This window comes from Dunckerocampus dactyliophorus, chromosome 1 (genome assembly GCF_027744805.1).
Source record: "Dunckerocampus dactyliophorus isolate RoL2022-P2 chromosome 1, RoL_Ddac_1.1, whole genome shotgun sequence".
In the NCBI taxonomy this organism is placed as follows: domain Eukaryota; kingdom Metazoa; phylum Chordata; class Actinopteri; order Syngnathiformes; family Syngnathidae; genus Dunckerocampus; species Dunckerocampus dactyliophorus.
Genome location: NC_072819.1, coordinates 21360232 through 21382013, shown reverse-complemented (window position 1 = coordinate 21382013; position 21782 = coordinate 21360232).

The following is a 21782-nucleotide window of genomic DNA, read 5'->3' as shown; positions in this document are numbered from 1 at the left end:
TTATCACGGTTAATTGGTTCCAGACTTAACTGTGATAAGTGAATTTCAGAGAAGTAGGATTCCTTCCTTATAAATGGAATATTTTCGTTGTTAGAGCATAGAAAACCTGTTAACAACCTTCTAAATACGGTTTTTAGCATTATTAGAACCCTCTAGACATGAAATAACACCCCTATAGTCACGTTTACACTTGTATTACCCAGTACAGTAGACATAATAATAGTAAATCAGATCTTTTACACATAAATAAGACATAAAACAGACTCACATGTTAGCACTGGCAGTGTATGTCCAGCGGTGGCTATTGTCTCATCAATTACGTTACTGATACATAGTGACCAGTGTAGAATACTACCTTTTACGGCGCTGTTTGTGGTTAAGGAGAGACTCACAATGCACTTCAATCGCTTTATGAGCAAGCAGAGAACACATATACGGTGAACATTTACACAAGAGTTCCTATTGGCCACAGCTCACAGCACTCTCCAAACTGCACTCAGCTAAACACAGTCACAGTGCTGCCAACTTGTTGATTTTGTCGCTCGATCTAGCGACATTCCAAACCCACTTGACGACATATTTTCTCAAATCGACTAGCAACAAATCTAGCGACTTTTTCTGATGTCCTTGGGGAGTTTTGTTTTTACTCACTTTTTTGTCTCTCCTACGAGATTATGCTTTTTTCCTACAGCACTTTAGAACACGATATGATATGCAAATAAGACAATCATATCATCTAGCGACTTCTAGGACAGCCAATAGCTACTTTTCTTACTGAAAACAGTGCACAGTCAACTCGAGCTAGCTGACGTGACACACATCACATCCCAGGCCCCGCGCCTTAAAGGGGCACGCAACAAGTCAGATATTACAATACATAGCATGTCTTCTGAACGTGTTACGATCTGGACTGTCGGATGCTTGAGTATACAGAGACAGAGGCAGCGCCGTGCAAATAAAAGACTTTTAATAAAGCACGAGCAGGTGCAGGTACTTACAGTTGTACAGGAACAACAAAAGGCGACAGAGGGAAAAGCTCTGTGGAAAAACACAAGTGGCCGTCGTGGGCAGTAGCAACAGGTAAGAGAACCTTTTAAGTGACAGCACCGGTGAGGAGACGAGGTACAATGAACCAGCGCCATACATGCTGGCCTTTTAACCGCCACTAGTGTTGATTGCTGCCAGCTGTGGGCAACCTCCAGGAGTGAGGCGGCTGCATTTTCCTCCCAGCAGGAAGTGCAGCCCGCCAAAGTAAGAGCGGAACATGACAGAATGCCTTATATTTGTATTTTCGTTCATGTAGGCATTATCTGCTTGAAAATGCTTAATTTAGGCCAAGAATATGTACAATTTGCTTCAAGATAATTTTTTTATTTTTTTTTTACTAATAATAGGCTGTAGTTTTCAGTCAGAAGACCGTGGGTTTGTATGTCTGTTGGAACATCTCTGTGTGGAATCTCCGGGGACTGCGGCTTCCTCCCACATTACAAACATATGCATGTTAGGTTAATTAGAGACTCTAAATTGTTCATAGGTGTGAATGTGAGTGTGAATGGGTGCTTGTCTATATGTGCCCTGTGATTGGCTAGTGACCTGTCCAGGTTGTAACCTGCCTCTTGCCCGAAGACAGCTGGGATACAGTTTACTGAGCCGATCTGCCACATCCAATATGGTGGACACACTGACATAATGCAGCAATGGGCCTACCTGCTCAATGGAGCATCTGCGTCTATATGTCTGTGGGTCTGTGTGTCTATCTAGCTATCTAGTTGTCTGTCTGCTAGTTAACTAGCTAATTATCGTCTCAAACGTTTTTGAATCATTAGGTCTAGGTCTTCAGTGAATTGATTTGTTGGCTTGTCAGTCTGTCTGTCTATCTATCTATCTGCTAGTTTTTCGATCTAAATTACGACCATACGTATGACCATGTTTATGATGTAAAGATGCTGCCACGAGAGCACAGGTGCATTTTAAAATGAAATTAATTGTTACGTAATTAATAATTAATTTATTAAATTTAATAAATGTATTACATTAATTATGTCAAAAAAATTATTTATTATTTATGCATGTATTATTAATGCATGCACATCACGGCAAGCCCCACCTCTCTGTTACGATACCGGTGTTGCATTTACACCGTCGCACAGAGTCTGACACTCTTGTATAACTGACTTCTATTCTGACCTGAAGACATCAACAGCAGTGCAACTCGAAAACCATACATGTATTTTCAACTCACAAACACGTCTCTGTTCGTCTTCAGAAAGACACTTCCTCATTCTCACCACAGTATCGCGAGGTGCATTCATGGACACTCCGAACATCACAACAACATATTTATCATGCGGTCTAAATACACAGAAAGACACATAAAAACAATAAGTGGATATTCTGATCAGCATTTAAGTGTGCTCGGAAATCCCAGAAAATACACTGACAACGTGAATTCCACTTCAATGACGTGGTGTCTTTGACCGCAACCCCTCAGTGCTCATACTGTAATAACACTGTTAAAGTGGGATTCAAATGCCATCCATCCATCTATTTTCTACGCAGCCTATCCTCACTAGGGTCACCAATATGCTGGAATACATCTTGTGCAGGTTCACGGCCGAAATCAGGGATCTTGGTCTCATAAAGGTTGGTGACCACTGATTTAGACCAATCAATCATATCCTGTGAATAAAATACAATAAAAATGGGTATATTCAGGCATAGTTGCAAATGGTGATTAATCATGCTGAATTCATTTGAAAACTGTGATTAATCTGCTTAAAAAATCTGATAGCCCTACTTTAAAGTTGACATCTCATGTCAACACTGTCAACTCTGCATAAATACCCGATAGAAACATGTTTTAGAAGAGTGCACCGTTATCCGTCATTTATACATTTCTCTTCATGAACAAAGCCTGAATCTTTATGACAAAATGAATATATGCCTATGCTGTTGGTTTGTGCAGTATGTGTGAAGGTACAATGTGGTGTTGATACAAATTAGTTTTTAGTAATTGGGGAAGGTTTGCGCTCCACGACTTGCAATGCAAGCACGATGATGGTTGCATGATGACTGACCTGACCTCAGAGAATCTCTGTGAAACCACACAGGAACCCATGCATGCATGCATGCATCTAGGCAGTGACTGCATGCGCCTGCACTGTAAACAAGCATCTGCAACACACCATGTGACCACATTGGTTGTTATTGTCTGCAGTAATCCGTAAATGCTCTACATGTGGTTAAAAAAACAACACACTATTAACATTCAGATGTTTCATATGGATAAAAGCGGCCAAAGAAGTGGTGTAGCTTTAGTTTTCTATCAAATGAGCTCTGTGCTTTGGGGCTCTGTGATTATAACACACACGTACACGTACACGCACACGCACACACACGCGTACACTTTTACTCTGACAAAAAAGCTAGAATCACACAAAAATCATAAAACACCAAAGAATAATAGGAATGATGTGGCACAAGTGTTGCCATGGTGCCCAACATCTCTCCCTGCTGCTGAAAGAGAGGACGGGAAAGTAGTGTGGGACCAGAGCCAGATTGGCATCAGGAATGACAGCAACAGATTCACTTGAACAGATTCAGCTCTCATCTCACTGCCAAGGCTATAGTTGAAGAGAGGTCTTGGCTAGCTTCCGAGTGTTAGAAGGAAATACTCTTGAATTGACAACACTGAAGTGCTTTTTCACAGAAGCCTGGAGATCATCACATTTAATAATGCCACACATACCTAGTCAAATGGACACATCCATTTTAGGCATTTAAAGATCCCATTTTGTACTATTTTTCAACCATTTTAAATAAGTTGCAGAAGTCCCACGCTAGTTTATTGGAGGTGTGGTGTCCATTCAGACTTCAGTCAGCCCAGGGCTCCACACTAACTTTTTTACTAGGAGTGGACCCTAACTTAAAATTTTAGGAGCGCAAGCAGAAAATGTATGAGTGCGCACCGAAATCGGCTTGCAAAGTAAACATTCGCATTTTTTGTCATTTTCACTGGATTACTGATAAATGTTATGACCAGCCTCTTTTCACACACATCGACCTGGCTTCTTCTTCTTTGGTGTTTGTCTCCTTTCTTTTTCTTTCAGAATTAATGCCGGTTGGCAAACTAGCTCATTTGCGAGTTACTGTCAACTACTGGGCTGAAGTGTAATGGTAATGGTAATGGTTTAATTCATCCTGAACATGCACACAAGGTACACAAGGTACACTTGGGCACATCACATAGCACACTTCACAGTTTCGCATGTCCAAAAAGGAGAAGGAAGAAGCAAAGCTTATTTAATCCTACCCCCCATCAGTTTCACATCAGATGCAAAATATTTATTCACCTTGTTTTCCAAATATACTTTGTGCTTTTTGTAAATACCTAGGAAAGTGTTAAGGCATTATAACAATATAGTGCAATGATAGTCAAGGTTTATACTTACTGTAAGGAAACTACAGACTTAATGATCATAATTGATAACTGATAACATGGTTGACAGAATCATAACATGATAATGAGTGAGTACAGACCATGTACTCAGCAGAATGAAGAGTTAGTAGTCTGTGTAGTAGTGGTTAGATATAGTATTGTATGTACACAGTGGTTCTGGTCTCTTCTTCTTTATATTTTGTGAACATCAACTGCTTTTTCTTGAAATTGTGACCTTTGAATAAGTGACCTTTTTTGCAGCACAGTTAGTCAGTGAAGCATACTTTTATAGTTATTACCCCATAACTCTGCACAATAAGTTAGATATGATAATACAACAAACATAAAATACCAGGATACTTGAATGTAAACGGCCATAAGTGCAATGATGGATTAATCTAGAGGATTGAGCTAGTTTTTTTTGTAAATGGAAAAATAGCATCCATCCAAACATATCTTGCTAGCAAATCATTTTGTCTGTATTTTATCAGACGTAAGCTGTTTGTTGGCAGGGTCCTTCATCATGATAACAGATAAGAAATATCACATTTAATTCGTCAGTAAAATAATTAGCTTACCTTTTTATGAAATTACATCATTAAACCCACAGATTGATTTGTCCACTTATAATACAGAAGTATACTATCACCATGGACCCAATGTTTTGTAATGTCATGTGACGTGTTGTTGTGGCACGTGGACTTAAATGCAGTCAAACAGCTCAGGCGGGCTTCAATAATTTGATTTAATAAAGCAAAAACAACACATAGCATGCTAGACAATAAAAAAGAAATAAATAGGAGTAGTCTAAACAGAATAATACGTTTGACGTTTGATCAGTGGGAATCCCACTGACATACCTCCATAGAGGAAGCAGAGGCTGAGGACACGAACGCGGACAGTTCCATCACCGTGGCTGAGGTATCTGGGGTAGTCAAAACGCTCCCCAGTGGCAAAGCTCCAGGAGTGGACGAGTTTCGCCCTGAATTCCTCAAGGCTCTGGATGTTGAGGGACTTTCTTGGCTGACACTTCTCTTCAAAATTGCATGGAAGTTGGAAACAGTACCTCTGGATTGGCAGACTGGGGTGGTGGTCCCCCTTTTCAAGAAGGGTGACCGGAGGGTGTGTTCCAACTATAGGGGGATCACACTTCTCAGCCTCCCTGGGAAAGTCTATTCCAGGGTGCTGGAGAGAAGGGTACGACCGTTAATCGAACCTCGGCTACAGGAGGTGCAATGTGGTTTTCGTCCTGGTCGCGGAACACTGGACCAGCTCTACACCCTTGCAAGGGTACTGGAGGGTACTTTGGAGTTTGCCCAACCGGTCTACATGTGCTTTGTGGACCTGGAAAAGGCATTCGACCGTGTCCCTCGCGGTGTCCTGTGGGGGGTGCTCCGGGAGTATGGGATTGGTGGCGCGCTACTACGTGCCATTCAGTCCTTGTACAACCGGAGCAGGAGCCTGGTTCGCATTGCCAGCCGTAAGTCAAGCCTGTTTCCGGTGAACGTTGGCCCTTTGTCACCGATTCTGTTCATAATTTTCATGGACAGAATTTCTAGGCGCAGCCAAGGTGTCGAGGGAGTCCAGTTCGGGGGCACTAGGATCTCATCTCTGCTATTTGCAGACGATGTGGTCCTGATGGCCTCATCGGGCTGTGACCTGCAGCGTTTACTGGGACGGTTTGCATCTGAGTGTGAAGCTTCTGGGATGAGACTCAGCACCTCCAAATCTGAGGCCATGGTTCTCAGTCGGAAAAGGGTGGATTGCTCCCTCCGGGTTGGGAATGAGGTCCTGCCCCAGGTGGAGGAGTTCAAGTATCTCGGGGTCTTGTTCACGAGTGAGGGAAGGTTGTAGCGTGAGATCGATAGGTAGCGTCTGCAGTAATGCGGTCGCTGTACCGGACCGTCGTGGTGAAGAGAGAGCTGAGCCGGAAGGCAAAGCTCTCAATTTACCGATCGATCTATGTTCCCACCCTCACCTATGGTCACGAGCTTTGGGTCGTGACCGAAAGAACGAGATCGTGGATATGAAATGAATTTTCTTCGTAGGGTGGCGGGACTCACCCTAAAAGATAGCGTGAGGAGCTCGGTCATCCAGGAGGAGTTCAGAGTAGAGCCGCTGCTCCTTCACATCGAGAGGGCATCTCGTCCGGATGCCTCCCGGATGCCTCCCTGATGAGGTGTTTCGGGCATGCCCAGCCGGGAGAAGGCCCCGGGGAAGACCTACGACACGCTGGAGGGATTATGTCTCACAGCTGGCCTGGGAACGCCTTGGTGTCCTCCCGTTGAAGCTGGAGGAGGTGGTCGGGGACCGGGAAGTCTGGGCTTCCCCACTAAGACTGCTGTCCCCGCGACCCGGACCCGGAAAGCGGAGGAAAATGGAATGGAATGGAATGGAATGGAACGTTTGATCAGTAAGTATACAGTAAACCTTGACTATGATTGCACTATATTGTCATGTAGCCTTACAAAGTATACCTGAAAAACGAGAGGTGAATAAATGTATTGGTCTGATGTGAAACTGATGAGGGGTAGGATTAAATAAGCTTTGCTTCTTCCTACTCCTACTCCAAAATTGTGAATTGTTCTATGTGATGTGCTACTGTTTGACTCATGTGCATGTTCAGGATGAATTAAACCATTAAACCATTAAACCTTGGAATGCATACTAAAATCTCTATTTTATCATAAAATTAACTGTTTCCACAAATAAATAATGTGAAAATGGAAAATGGAGATTACAAATTAACTAAATGACTATTAGAGAGAAGATGCAAGATTATTGGCAGGGCAGAAGTAATCTACAGGCGCGTAGCTCCAATTAAGCACAGAGGGCACTTAATTTACACATAATTTACAACAAGACTCCACATTTCAATTCATCCTTGTCTCAGTAGGTGCTGCTGTTTTGGTAGTGATGAAGTTGTTCTTCTATGATATTTGTGTCAATGAACGAAAGTAATCACAGTTACAGAGAGCAGACTGCTAGAAGACACACACTGAGATTAATTGTGAAATGGCTTTTATTCAAATGAAGGCCACTGCAGAATGTGTATTATTTCCAATGGTAAACAGTGAAATCTCCAAAGTTAAACATAATGTTTTAATTGTTAACCAACCAACAAACCCATCCATCAATCTATTTTCTATGCCACTTATCCTCATTAGGGTCGCGGGGGTATGCTGGAGCCTATCACAGCTGACTTTGGGTGTAAGACGGGGTCGCCAGCCAATCGCAGGGCACATATAGACAAACAATCATTCACGCTCACATTCATACCTATGGACAATTGGCCAATTAACCTAACATGAATGTTTTTGAAATGTGGGAGGAAGCCGGAGTACCCGGAGAAAACCCATTTATGCACGGGGAGAACATGCAAACTCCACACAGAGATGCCAAAGCTGAGATTCGAACCCAGGTTTTGTGTGGCCAACATGCTAATCACTCAGCCACCGTGCGGCCCCAACCAAGAAACCAATCAAGGCAATAATCTAACATGGCTTTTGCAATTTTAACACTGTAATTTGGCCTCAATTTACTGTTTATATTAGTTATGTTGAATGCATGAAGACGAGGAATACCCTGAGGGAAAGCTATCCTCACATAACCCACATCTGCAGTGTATGTTTGTGTACACTTGCTGCACTTACAGTATAATTCATAAGGTAATGAAAATATCAAAAACAACTCTCAGAATGATGCAATACGGCCACAAGATAATTCAGATGCATGGTGATTCTATGAAAGGATGTGTTTTGTTCAGGCTAAACCCTGACATTCAACTACTTGTTGTGTGTGTGGTTGAGTGCTGGAAGGTCAAAGGTTAAGCAACCTAACATGGTGGCTGGTATTGATTCTGTAACGAATGATGAGGTTCAGGGCTTTGAGTCTGGATGTCACAAATGTGAACATAATAATGTGGGGCGGGGGAGCTAACTCAATTTCTTACTTGGTGTGACGCGGCCATGACTGTGAATACAGAAGGCTGTACCATAATGGCATTAGTGCCGACATAAATGGTTGTAACCAGGCTGAAAAACTTAGTAGATATCGATACATTTTGGTGCTAAATAGTTATTATTAATTAGCAGTTACAACTGATTTAGTGGCACCGAAATGAGTCAAAAATGATGTATACTGTAGCTACCACCGAGTCACCCGTTGTGACAGTGTTTGGGATGACGTTTGACTGTGAGCATCTAGCTAAAATGCTCAGGCTGAAACGCTTGAAAGTTTGGTTGAACTTCACCTCAAAAGATGCAGACACGGCCAGCTTCAACAAGTGCTCGAAGGTGATATTGGGCAAGTATTCTCACCTATAAGGTTAACTAGCAAAAACGATTGTAACGGGACACTAACATCGCCATAATTGTATATGTTATCAATTTCTGCTTCAGTTTTGTGAAATGTATGTTCTTAAAGTACTGTAAAATCTTGTGGATTTTTCAGCACGTGTTGCAGCATAATAATACACGGCCCCATCTGTTCACAATTCCTGCTGAAAACATTTCTTGCATGACCAGCACATTCACTGCACATGTCATCTATTGAGCATGTTTGTTTTAGAAACAGTTTTAGATCTTTCAGTTGAGCTCATGAAAGATGGCTGCAAAAACAAAAGTGTTACGTTTATATTTTTGTTGATTGTATCTTTCTAGAATTTATTTATTTAATTTCTGAACTTCTCATTCCATAGATGATAATACTACAACAATGATTTGGAGTGCATGAGAAAGTGGAAAGCAAAATGTAGCCCTCAGATTCTTATTATTCATTATTATTATTAGTCAATCAAGTTTATGGCACAACACAGCAGCAACAGAACCAATGTTGTAAAAGCAGTAAAGAACAAACTGCTCAGACAACGTTAACACCGCTGGTGAGTTCATTGTCAATAACATTGTGGCAACTGTCACACATATAGGTTTAATTGGAGCATGTAGGGTAGTCAAATAAAAGCCTGAACTGTTCATGTGTTCATTTTTAATACACATCCAAAAACATGCATGTTAGGTTAATTGGCGACTCTAAATTGTCCATAGGTATGAATGTGAGTGTGAATGGTTGTTTGTCAATATCCTGCGATTGGCTGGCGACTAGTCCAGGGTGTACCCCGCCTGTCGCCCGAAATCAGCTGGGATAGGCTCCAGCATGCCCCCGCTTCCCTAAAGAGGAGAAGCGGTATAGAAAATGGATGGATGATCAATGAAATTTAGCTAAATGTTAATCACTAATAAAGTTATATAAATGACATGAGATGGAGTCTACAATCCGACCATCAACCTCATTATCATTCCTCGAATTATTTGTGCAAAAGGGAATTGTAGTTACAGGGTTTAGCATAATGAGAACAAGGCAGGAGTAGAATGGGGACGTTAGTATGCAAGTGGTTGAGCCTGCAGCCTGCTGTGGGATTTCTATCAGTGCTTATGTTATGTTATACAGTAGCAAACATCACTGCAGAAATTTCATTAATCACAGTGCTCTTCACTGGTGAAAAGAAAGCAATTATGATGCTGGAAATGCACATTGTGTGTGTGCGTGTGTGTGTGTGTGTGTGTGTGTGTGTGTGATGGGGCGTAGGGCTGGGGAGTGTGCCCGTGTGAAATGAGTCATTCACAGCATGCGCCATAAACGTGGCTACTGCACATACATACATGTGTCCTTCCACATGCATGATGAGCCTGTGAAGCACAGCTGTTAAAAATGTAAATTTACTTTATATTTCCACCTTTATACATATATATTCCCTGTCACACTGCCTCATTAGTTGTGCATTGCAACTCCGTAGGCAGATTGATTCTGTACACTGGGTGTTTTTATACAGAGGTGAATGCTTGTTTTGAGGGTGTGTTCACACTTGTCATATTTGATTCGGTTAAAACAAACTGCTTGGGAGATGGGTCTCGATCTGTCAGCAAGTGAACTTGTGCGGTTCAGTTCATTTGATGTAAAATGGGAACACACAAGTCAATGTCACAGACCAGTGTTGACAGCTAAAAGCATGCGGAAGTGACAAATATGTAAGCGGAAATGTGTTGGAAGTGCTGTCTTTCTGCACTCTTTATTTTAGAAGCCTTTTGTGAAATCTAAGCAGGTACATATAGCAGAATGTAACACTAACCTATGTACAGTGGTGTGAAAACGTGTTTGCCCCCTTCCTGATTTCTTATTTTTTTGCATGTTTGTCACACTTAGAATGTTTTAGATCATCAAACAAATGTAAATATTAGTCAATGACAACACAACTGAACACTAAATGCAGTTTTTAAATGAAACTTTTTATTATTAAGGGAGAAAAAATCCAAACATACATGGCCCTGTGTGAAAAAGTGATACCTAAGAACTGGCTAGGCCACCCTTAGCAGCAACAATTACAATCAAGCGTTTGCGATAACTTGCAATGAGCCACATTGGAGGGTTTTCGAGCATGAAGCGCCTTTTTAAGGTCATGCCACAGCAACTCAGGAGGATTCAGGTCAGGACTTTGACTAGGCCACTCCAAAGTCTTCATTTTGTTTTTCTTCAGCCATTCAGAGGTGGACTTGCTGGTGTGTTTTGAATCATTGTCCTGCTGCAGAACCCAAGTTGGTTTCAGCTTGAGGTCACAAACAGATGGCCGGACAATCCCCTTCACTTTTTTTTTCACAAATCACTTTTTAACTTAGGGCCACTTAGGGCTGGATTTTTTTTCTCCCTTAATAATAAAAAGTTTCATTTAAAAACTGCATTTTGTGGTCAGTTGTCATTGACTAATATTTACATTTGTTTGATGATCTGAAACATTTAAGTGTGACAAACATGCAAAAAAATAAGAAATCAAATTAAATACACCACTTTATTTAACCCAGCAGAAGGCATTATGGTTTGGCATATTTGCCGTAAATCACATAATATGTCAGGGAAGCTGGCCAATCACATACTTACTTTATGTATGTTCTTTACTGTGCAGCCTTAGGTCCCATGACAAAAATACCAGTGTGAATACTAAGTGGATTGCACCATAGTGTGCACCAAGTGTCTTTTTTTATATTTTTGGTCTGGACCAGAGTGCCGAACCACAAGTTTGAACGTAGTTTATGAGATGGACAAACCACATCCACAAATGTTGTTCAGTGGGCATCATAAGACAGAATCAAATACAACAGTATTCCATCAAGACAGAGTTTACCTATTTACCACTTTACCTATTTATTAGCCCGCATACCTACTGTATTTAACCATTCTACAGCAAGGCTAATCTTTCAAGGATTACAGAGGGCCGGTGTAAACGTCATGGCTCTCAATAGTGGGATAAAACCAAGTACTGTAATCCCTAATGAAGTGTTAATATGAAGCAGGCATGTCATTTCTCATTGCCAGCTCCGCTTTTTGCAAACTGGTTAAGTGTGTGCCTGCAAAGGAGAAAAATGGAACCCAAAGGGGACGTCAGCAATGTGATAAAGAGCAGCTAATCAATGTGACCACTTACATTTTTCCCCCCAATGTACATTAAAGGCTGACATGTGCTAACCTTGCATTCCCATATTCACAAATCACATTAGGCAACCTAAAGGGAAACACAACGTCAATTAATCAGGATTTGAAGAGAAAGTGACTCATGTGATGAATGTAGAGCCTTAACGTTTTTTTCCCCAGTGGCTCATCCCCTTTGGTTTTCCAGCCATTCCCCTGGGAACTATTCCTCCTCCTCTGTGTGGGTGTGTTTGGTTACCTTTGCCAAGACAAGAGGTTATGATTTAGCATCTGCGTGTTTGTTGGGTACACAGTTGTCAAGATTATGTAAAACAAAACTTGTGGAGGGAAGCCATTCTCATGCAGATACAGATGCTGATCAATACATTTTTGCAGTTTGTGTCACTATGGTGTAATGCAGTGAACCTCAACAGCTTTCTATAGGGTGAGAAGCTGCCATACATTAGCGCAAATTTGCTTTAACCTAACTTTCCTCGCTTTGCGTTGGGTAGCACTGGATTAAAGTGATTTACCCCAGTTACTGTGCATTACTATTTTTGTAATTTTCCTTACTGTATTTGCTTTCTTTGTGCGTCTCAGGGAGTGATGTCATGCATGCGGCAAGTCATGTTTTCAGCGTGAGGACACCTCACGTGTAAGCAGCAAGCAACGCAATGGACAGAGGAGAGAGCCGGACATTTCATTGCTAGCCATTTTTTTAGCAGGGGTTGGCAACCCATCTTTAGGACTCTGCTGGTCTACGATGAAAATATTAAAAAAATAAAAGCATTATTAATTTTGACAACTGAACACACCAATATGCATCTCATCAAGCCATATAGAGTTGTGGTTTACATACAGAGCTGACCACACACACCAAACTCCAACGAAGAGCCACAAAAGGAGGAGATCCCCCAAGTGTTGTCGTTTTTATGTTGAGGCAGTGGGTGTGTTGTCGGCAGCTGATGAATGTAACTGAGAGAGTAACTTGTAATCAAACTTAGTTACTTAGTTACTAAAAAAAAATTATGGATGCTATTTTCAGGCCCTGTTTTATACACTTTTTAAATTAAACCCAATTATTGGGGGGCAGCTCTGGATTTGTTAAATTGCAAGACCCTGAACTTTAGTAGCTTGCTGCACTACAGGTAATATGAGTCTGTTAACACAGACAAAAGGCAAAAAAAAGAAACCCACGACAAAAATATATCAGATTAATTGTAATTGTATGTACTTTATTTATCCCACAGCGGGGAAATTTACTTGTTACAGCAGCAAGCAAGCAAGATACGCAAGTAAAGAGTACAGTGTAAAGAATACATAGTGACTACAACATGGTTCAGGTGGTGCAGGTGTTGTAGAGCCTGACAGCGGTCGGTATGAAGGACCTGTGGAACCTCTCCTTCTTACACCGTGGGTGTAACAGTCTGCTGCTGAAGGAGCTTATAAGGGAACCCACAGTGTCATGTAGCGGGTGAGAGGTGTTGTCCATGATGGATGTCAGCTTAGCCAACATCCTTCTCTTATAATATATATATATATATATTATAAGAGAAGGATATATTTATATATATAATTATAATATATTATAGGATACATTATGTTTGATTTGATCTTACAATAGCATCTGGCCCAACAGTGTCTGCTGAGAAAAATTCTAGCCCTTGCACAAATGTATGGTTATGGTAATGGTAATGGTTTAATTAATTGTGAGCATGCATACATGCTACACTAGAATACATCACATAGCACAATTCATAGTTCCACATCTCCAAAAAGAAGTAGGAAGAAGCAAAACTTATTTAATCCTAACTACCCTCCATCCATTTCACATCTCTTGCTGTACATTTATTCACTTCCTGTATTCCAAATGTACTCTTTGCCAATTGTAAATACATAGGAAAGTGATAAGGCAGTATAACAATGTGGTGCGATGACAGTCAACGATTATACTTACTGGAAAGAAATTATATAACAAACTTAATAAGTTAATAGCTGACATAAACATAGTTTGATAAGTAGTGAGTACAATGTACAAATTGTAATACAATGTGAAATTACGAGTTAGTAGTCAGTGTAAGAGTGATTAGACATAGCATTCGTTCATTCATGCTTCGTTGTATTTTGTAAACATCAACTGCTTGTACTGTTTCTTGAAATAATACTAGCTTTAGGTCTTTCGTGACTTTACAGATGTCGTTTATATATAGATTGAACAGTTTTGGTCCCAGTATTGGCCCCTGGGGTACACCGCACAATATATTTAAGGTTGCAGATGTACTGTATATTCTCCTAGCTTCACATATTATCTCCTGTCTGCTAAGTAGCTTTTAACTCAGTTCAAGGCTAATCCATTGATTCCATATCATTCTAGTTTTGTAATTAGGATATTGTGATTAATTGAATCGAAGACTTTTGTTAAGGCAGCTGCATACTTCCAGCGGTCTATAGCGTTGGTAATTTCCTCGGTAATTTCGATTATTGCCATGGAAGTTGAAATGTTAGCTCTGTAGCCGTATTGGCTGTCCGCAAGTAATTCATTCTTATTAATAAATTTGCCCAACCTGTTGTTCAATACCTTTGTAATGATCTTAGAAAATTGTGGTCATAAGGAAACTGTAAATGTGTCTCCATTTTTGAAGAATTGGTACTAGTTTTCATTTTGTTTGGAAATTTGCCACGCTAAAATGATAGGTTACTAATGCACGTTAGCGGTTCTGCAATCTCATTAATAACTCTTTTTATTGTTTCCATTCCTATACCGTTACAATCGGTTGATGTTTTTACTTTACCTTTATTAACAATATCAATGATTTCCTTGTTTGTCACGCCAGTCAGGAACATGGAACTGGGATTTCATTCCCTTCCTCTACAGAGAAGATTTTTTTTCTTCCAGTTTTGGTCCAATATTTACAATAATAGTTATTGAACCTTGCATATTATCATTTTTGGCATTTCCATCTGTGAAATAATGAGGATAATCTGCTAATAATACTGTTTAGGATGTCACAATCTGTAAGTTTGCTTGCGTGACAGTTTGTTTATGTTGCCCTTTTTATGCCTTAGTTTCTGTTTTCTTGCGCTTTTTTTGTACTACTTCCTGCTTTGCACTGTTCTGTGTTCTCCTGCTTTGCGTTCGTCTCTCGCACCTGCTGCTAATTTCGTTATCTCCTGTTTAGTTCAGGTGCGCGCGCCCTTAGTTGTCGGAGCATTGCTGACTGTTGGATTCCTGCCGCTGCATAGCAGCCTTAAATTATTAAAAAGGCTTTTCACCTGCACTTTGGTCCTCATTTCTCGCATACTGGGGTCGTCGCCACAACGCCAGACCGTGACATAGGATGCCCCATGTTGCTCTAATGTTGTTTTTATTCTTGTCTCGTGATTTACTTAATATTCTTTGTAACACATTCTCAAAATTCTCTTTTATACATCTTATATGTTTTTTATGCTTTGGTTATTTGAATTATAAATCACCTATATAATGTGTTTTTCTTTTTACAGGCATTTTGTAGTCCTTTTGTCATCCACGGCTGATTCCTCTTTTTTTTTTTGCTTATTAGATACTTCTCTCAGTGGACAGTGCTTATCGCAGAACTTCATGTAAATAAAAAAAAAAAGCCTTCATATGCCTCATCAACATTATATTTACTATACACGCATTCCCATCTTTGTTTTTCCAGATCTTTCTTAAAAGCACTAATAGTTTTCTCTGTATCTCAAATATAGTTGATGACACCTGGTTAGTGCAATAAATGTCCGTGCCAGACAGGGACAGAATTACCTGAGATTAACCCAGACTATCACTAGCCAGCTAATGAGGTTCAGAGTTTTCCTCTCACGGCCCAGCCTGTGCTTTCAGTGAGCGTATAAATAGCATTAAACCTGCAGGACAAATCCATGTTACAAGATACAAACAAGACTAATCCACATTTCATTTTCAAGCTCATTGATCGGAATGTAATGCACACCGACAAATCTAAATCTAAAACAAATTAGATGGCTTTTTTGTGGAACATGTTGAATACTGCCTATAAATATTCACTTTAGTCGTCTGAGGGTTTTCAATGAAAGATGTGCATGTGGAGGCTACTTTTCTCTGATCTTGACTCACTAAAAAGTCACCGTCTCCCAGACCCATCTGCTATGATTTGACCACTTTTTCACCAAATATCTCCAATGGGAATATTGAAATTAAAAATCAGCAGTGTTTCCTGGCTCTTTTAACTTATGAAACGAATTCTACCGAAACAAGAACAAGTCGCATGACACTGGCCTCTTTCAGAAAATATGACATAAGAGACGAGGTCCATCCCATGAAATTGCACCTTAAATTTAGCTCCGTTTGCAAGATGTTGATGATGCTGTCAAGGCCACTGGGTCATGATGTCAAAGTCATGTGTCCTTTGCTTTTCCTTTGTTATATAAAATAAAAAAAAAAACAACTTGCAAGACTTGCACGCTAAGCTATTTTTTTCTGTTCTCCGAACATGACTTACTGGAAAGCATCCAGTCCCTCAAATTCCAAAACAGCTTTCGTGGTTAAAAATAAAGAAGACAAAAAATGCAAAATAAGCCCATAAAAGTTAGGCTTGCACTCAACATCTTACTGGAACAAATTTACAGTTTGAGTACAGTTCAAAATTGGACAATTTTACAAGACCAATACGAAACTAACCTGTCTACACCAGCAGTGTTTAAAAACAACAACAAACTTTTTCATAAAAAACATGAACTTCCAGGCTGTCAAGTGCGTGTCTAAGCAGTAGGTTACAATTTGGTTCATTTTTGGTACAATAATGGAACAAAATGAAAAATAAAAACATAAAAAATTGCAAACTGGTATCAGGTAATTCTCCAATAAATGCAATTATCAAATAAAAATAAAAATAATAAGAAAACGCTAAATACAATATATATATATATATATATATATATATATATATATATATATATATATATAATAGATAGATTACGAGGAATTTAGGAACGTGCAACAATGCAAATATTATTTTAATTTTAGGAAATTCAATTTGCACCTTGTAGCCCCGTTCCCTATCTATACTGAATGAACAATGGTGGCACACTCCTTTCATTTTATCCACTTGTCTTTGGAATATGTCGATTTTACGGTGAAAAACTGTCAAACGGTGACAAACAGAGGATTTTCTTTCATCACTATTACGGATAATAACGAGATGTACTTGTTTCATGCTCGTATTCGGCAAAAATGAATTATCCGTAACGAATGCTTGTTTATAACGAGTATCCGGCTCATCCCGAGTACTTGCCATTGCTTAATTTGCCTTCCCATGTTCACATATATGTAAAGAAAAGGACTTCAAGGATTTTGGCCACCATGCCAAAGTTTTTTCTGAGTTGCTGGCTGACTTGAAAGTACTGAAGAATGAAAGGACCAAAATGGCAATGAAACTGTTACTCAAGGTGGTCTTTATAGCATTGCTGGAGACAACTTGGGCTCGCATTCTATTGGTGGCTTTACAGAAAATGTTAGTCTGTCACAATATTTCTGCATGTATTACCTAATTTCTCGAAGTGACTTTCAGGTTGAGGACCCAGCTTCATGTGGACCAGAGCACACACTTGAAAACTACAGCACTGAAGTTGTTGTTGCAGTCAGTTGCAGTCTACAGACGTGGCGGATGTTAAAGGAACAAAGTTCAGGTCAGTGTTGAATTCTTTAACAGACTTGGATGTTTGTCTGCCCATGTCTTGGCCATGATGTCTTTGAGGGTGTCCTCTCTTATGACATTGCACTTTACCTCAGACATTTCATCAAAAGAAAGAAATGGTTCACATACTGTGTCTTGAATAGGCTCATTAATCAGTTCCAATACAATTGTCAGGTCAGGCCAGTCCTCCTGCACAAAAACCTGCTGGTCATGCAGTACAGATATGAACTTTTTCAAACTGTTGCCTTTTGTCATTGGATACTTAGTACGAGATCCTCAAGATGAAGTGTGGCACATACAGTAACCATGCAACTGAAAGATATAGTTGACCTGATTTGTGCTCAGAAAATTTCAACGCCTCAAGTGGCTTACCTGGATGTTTTCATTAAAGAAAATGTACATTGCAGGAAAGCACTGTTTCCTGAACAACTTGAGACCAAAGCGTCATTATTTAATCCACTGTCCTGGATTGATTCTGAAATTTGACCCACTGATCAGTTTATGGACTATGCACGTTGAAAGCAAACACAGCTACTTTAAAAGATGTGCAAGGCATCTAAAAAAATAATTAAAAAAATCTGTGTTTCACACTTTCACAAAGGCATAAGTTGTTTCAGGTCTGTCTTTCAGTTGGGTCACTGAGTCCTGCAACCTTACAACTAAAAGACATAAAAGACATGTTCATAACTTTATTGTGAGCTCTACAGTGAGCCAGTCATAAATGCTTAAGAGTTTGACTTCAATGTAATGTAATGTAATGTAGCATTTCATTGTCAACAGAGCAGCTTAATGTCATTCAAACTTTAATATTTCTACATATGTTATTCTATTGCAGACTTAACACCAACTCCAACATTGATGTGTCCCTCTTCAGTACCTGCCTGTTCCTCTCCATCGTCTTTGTCTCCCTCACCAGCCTCATCTGCAACAACCTTATCACATGGAACAGTTTGTTCCACATATGTGACAGATTGGGTTGAACATTTTCAAATCCATGGCAGAACCTTCCAGGAGAGTTAATGCTGTGTTTTGGAAAGGAATAAAAGACCACAACGAACAAGAGATAATAATTGTAGCATTTGAAATGATAAAGATATGCAACAATCCAACTAAACAAAACACTACAGGCATAAGCAAAAGAATGGTGGCCAGAATTTCTGCAAGATGTTATTGATGGTGATGTTATTGGATCAGGATATCATTCACTTAGCAAGCAACTCCAGACGCGGGTTGAAAATGTGAAACGACTCCATACATCAAAAATAATAAAACGCAAGAAGACATCAGAAGACAACGAAACACAAGAAAGTCCAGCCCAGAAAAAGGCAAGCGTTCAAGAAACATACCGCTGTGACAACTGGGAGCTAAAATTCATGCCACTTTCTGAAACTGATGACAGTCAACAAGAACAAAAACAAATGAAGGATGAGATGAACTACAATGCAGACAATATCAAAAAGTTAGGAAAGGGGAAAGCATTGAAATACTCAGAAACGAGTGGCCATTTTTGTTTACTGAAGCCGGTATGGAAGCACATTTCAAGGGACTTACTGGCGTTCTCCTAATGGAGTCCTTCACTGACAATGTGGACAAAAAAGGTAGACGCCTCTTAAACTATCTTAAAAGTATGGATGTACATAAATCAAGTTCTTGATGTGCTCATAAAGTTCCAAACTGAGAAGTCCCAGCTTGATTGCTCTGAAGACATCATCCAAATGGTACTTCTTTTAATCGCTCATTTTAGTGAGGATAAAGAGAACCTGTTCCACTGTGTTGAGGAGATGCCTGGCACAGAGAGGTTCAGGTGGAGAACTTGCCAGAAACACCCTGTATTATTGTATGTGGTAAGTCAACTGAAACTTGTACTGTACTGATATTACCTGTGCTTTAATCATGTGGCCTACTTTATTTTTTCCCCTTTGTATTGTCTCTTTTTCTTCAGGGTCCTCCTGCTTCGCTGCAAGGACATTCATGTTGAGTATTGAACAGACAATTGTTAACGGCAGCATAATGTCCTTCACATCAGCTGTCCGCATGATGTTTGGCAGTTATTACTGTCTTAGCATACACCACCCTGTGGAACTACGTACGTTCAACCCTAGAGTTCCTTCAAAGGTACAGTTTTTATTATTGTCGCAGATTAGCTTGTTTGGAGTCAATCAATTGCTTTTATTAATGTATGTTTTTTTTCTCAATGTTTAAAAATATTGATGTTTCTTCTGTATAAATCTTGAAAGAGGCACAAAAGTTGAGTGAAAGAAAAAGAAAAAAACATTTTCAGCCCATCCCAGAGTCCTCATTCTGATTGCAGACCTTGCAGACCATGACTGGAGGTCGCCATAAATCACTTTGAAGCCCTTCTTCAGTGAATGTTTTGGGCCAATGTGTTCAGGTGTATGCTAAATACACTGCACTTACTTGCTCATGACTGTCCAACAAGTTCATTGAGAAGTACATTTTTGCCGGTTTTTAAAGGTTCATGCTCGGGCATGAATAGTGTGGTTAGGTTTTGGCAAATCATGTGACAAACACATAGTTCAATTTCCTGAAATCGGGATCCAAGATTTTTTTTTAGAGAACAATGTTTTTGGCTTATTGCCTTGATATATTTTTTTTTTTAGGAAAGCCTGTCAAAAGTCTCATGCTTCCCTTGATGGCACCATCGGATATAGGTGAGTGATTCCACAAAAAAATATGATCTATTCTGCATTTTGATGATTGGTTTTAATGTGGGGGTATCAAGCGCACTCAGAAATTCGTCTGTTGGAGCTTAACGTTAGGCCTAATTGACAATAAAAATTCACAAGTAAAACCTAAATATACAGGGTACTAAAGTGGACGCCATATCTGTAGTGGCAGAGTACAATGCAAAGTTGCTGATGTCCTACAACATGTTCATACAGTTCAGGAATTGCTGTTTGTGACATGTGCATGTACGTTCTCCCTGGCAGTTCGTACTGTCTGTCAAACATTTCTAACATTTCCCGAAATGTTAGCTTTTCAACCGTATTGAAAGGTTGCATTTCTTTTGCAATGTAGCGAGCAACACTGTCTGTGAGCGTGCACCATTTTGCACTGTTTCGTTTTATATTTACTTCGCCGATCAAACGCCTCAATCAGCGTTGACTGTCGGGGCGAAGGCTCTGCTGCACATCCACACCGGAGATGTGGCATTCGGCTTATAAAACTTTTGTGCCTTCATTCATATTAGCGTGCTAACTTGCTAGGTGCTAGCACTCTGTGTATCCACTCATTAGTAGCCCGGCCTCCACGTATTGGGACAAAGAGGCTGAATGGCTGACATGAGGTTTGCCGTTCATTCCACTCTACAACCAACGGATACAGAGTGGACCCTCTTGTCATCCAGCCTGTGTGGTACAGTAAGATGAGGAAATGGAACAGGCATGCACATGTCAATTTATCGAGGCCGTCAAAATTATCGACCTCTGGGTTTTTTTTAATCGTTGGATTTCATTGATTTATCGATTGTCGTGACAGGCCTAAAGACTATTTTTACTGATATTTCAAGGCACACAGAAAATTGTGTTCTGTGGCTAAATAAACATGAAACCTACCAAAATAAGGATTAGACTCCCGTCTTTCATCATTAAAAAAAAAAGTTTGTTTCTACATTTTTTTGTTCTTTAGTAATCAGCAGCAGAACATAGATAAGTTTCAGGAAAATAGCAGCTGCAGACTAGAAAAAAGGAGAAAACCAGCTTTTCGTGAAAAGATACATTTCAAGCATAACTTTCATTCCATTCCATTCCATTTTCCTCCGCTTATCCGGGTCCGGGTCGCGGGGGCAGCAGTCTCAGTAGGGAAGCCCAGACTTCCCGGTCCCCGACCACCTCCTCCAGCTCCTTGGGAGGACACCAAGGCGTTCCCAGGCCAGCTGTGAGACATAATCCCTCCAGCGTGTCCTAGGTCTTCCTCGGGGCCTTCTGGGCATGCCTGAAACACCTCACCAGGGAGGCATCCGGGAGGCATCCGGACTAGATGCCCGAGCCACCTCAGCTGGCTGCTCTCGATGTGAAAGAGCAGCGGCTCTACTCTGAGCTCCTCCCGGATAACCGAGCTCCTCACCCTATCTCTTAGGGTGAGTCCCGCCACCCTACGAAGAAAACTCATTTCAGCCGCTTGTATCCGCGATCTCGTTCTTTCGGTCACGACCCAAAGCTCATGACCATAGGTGA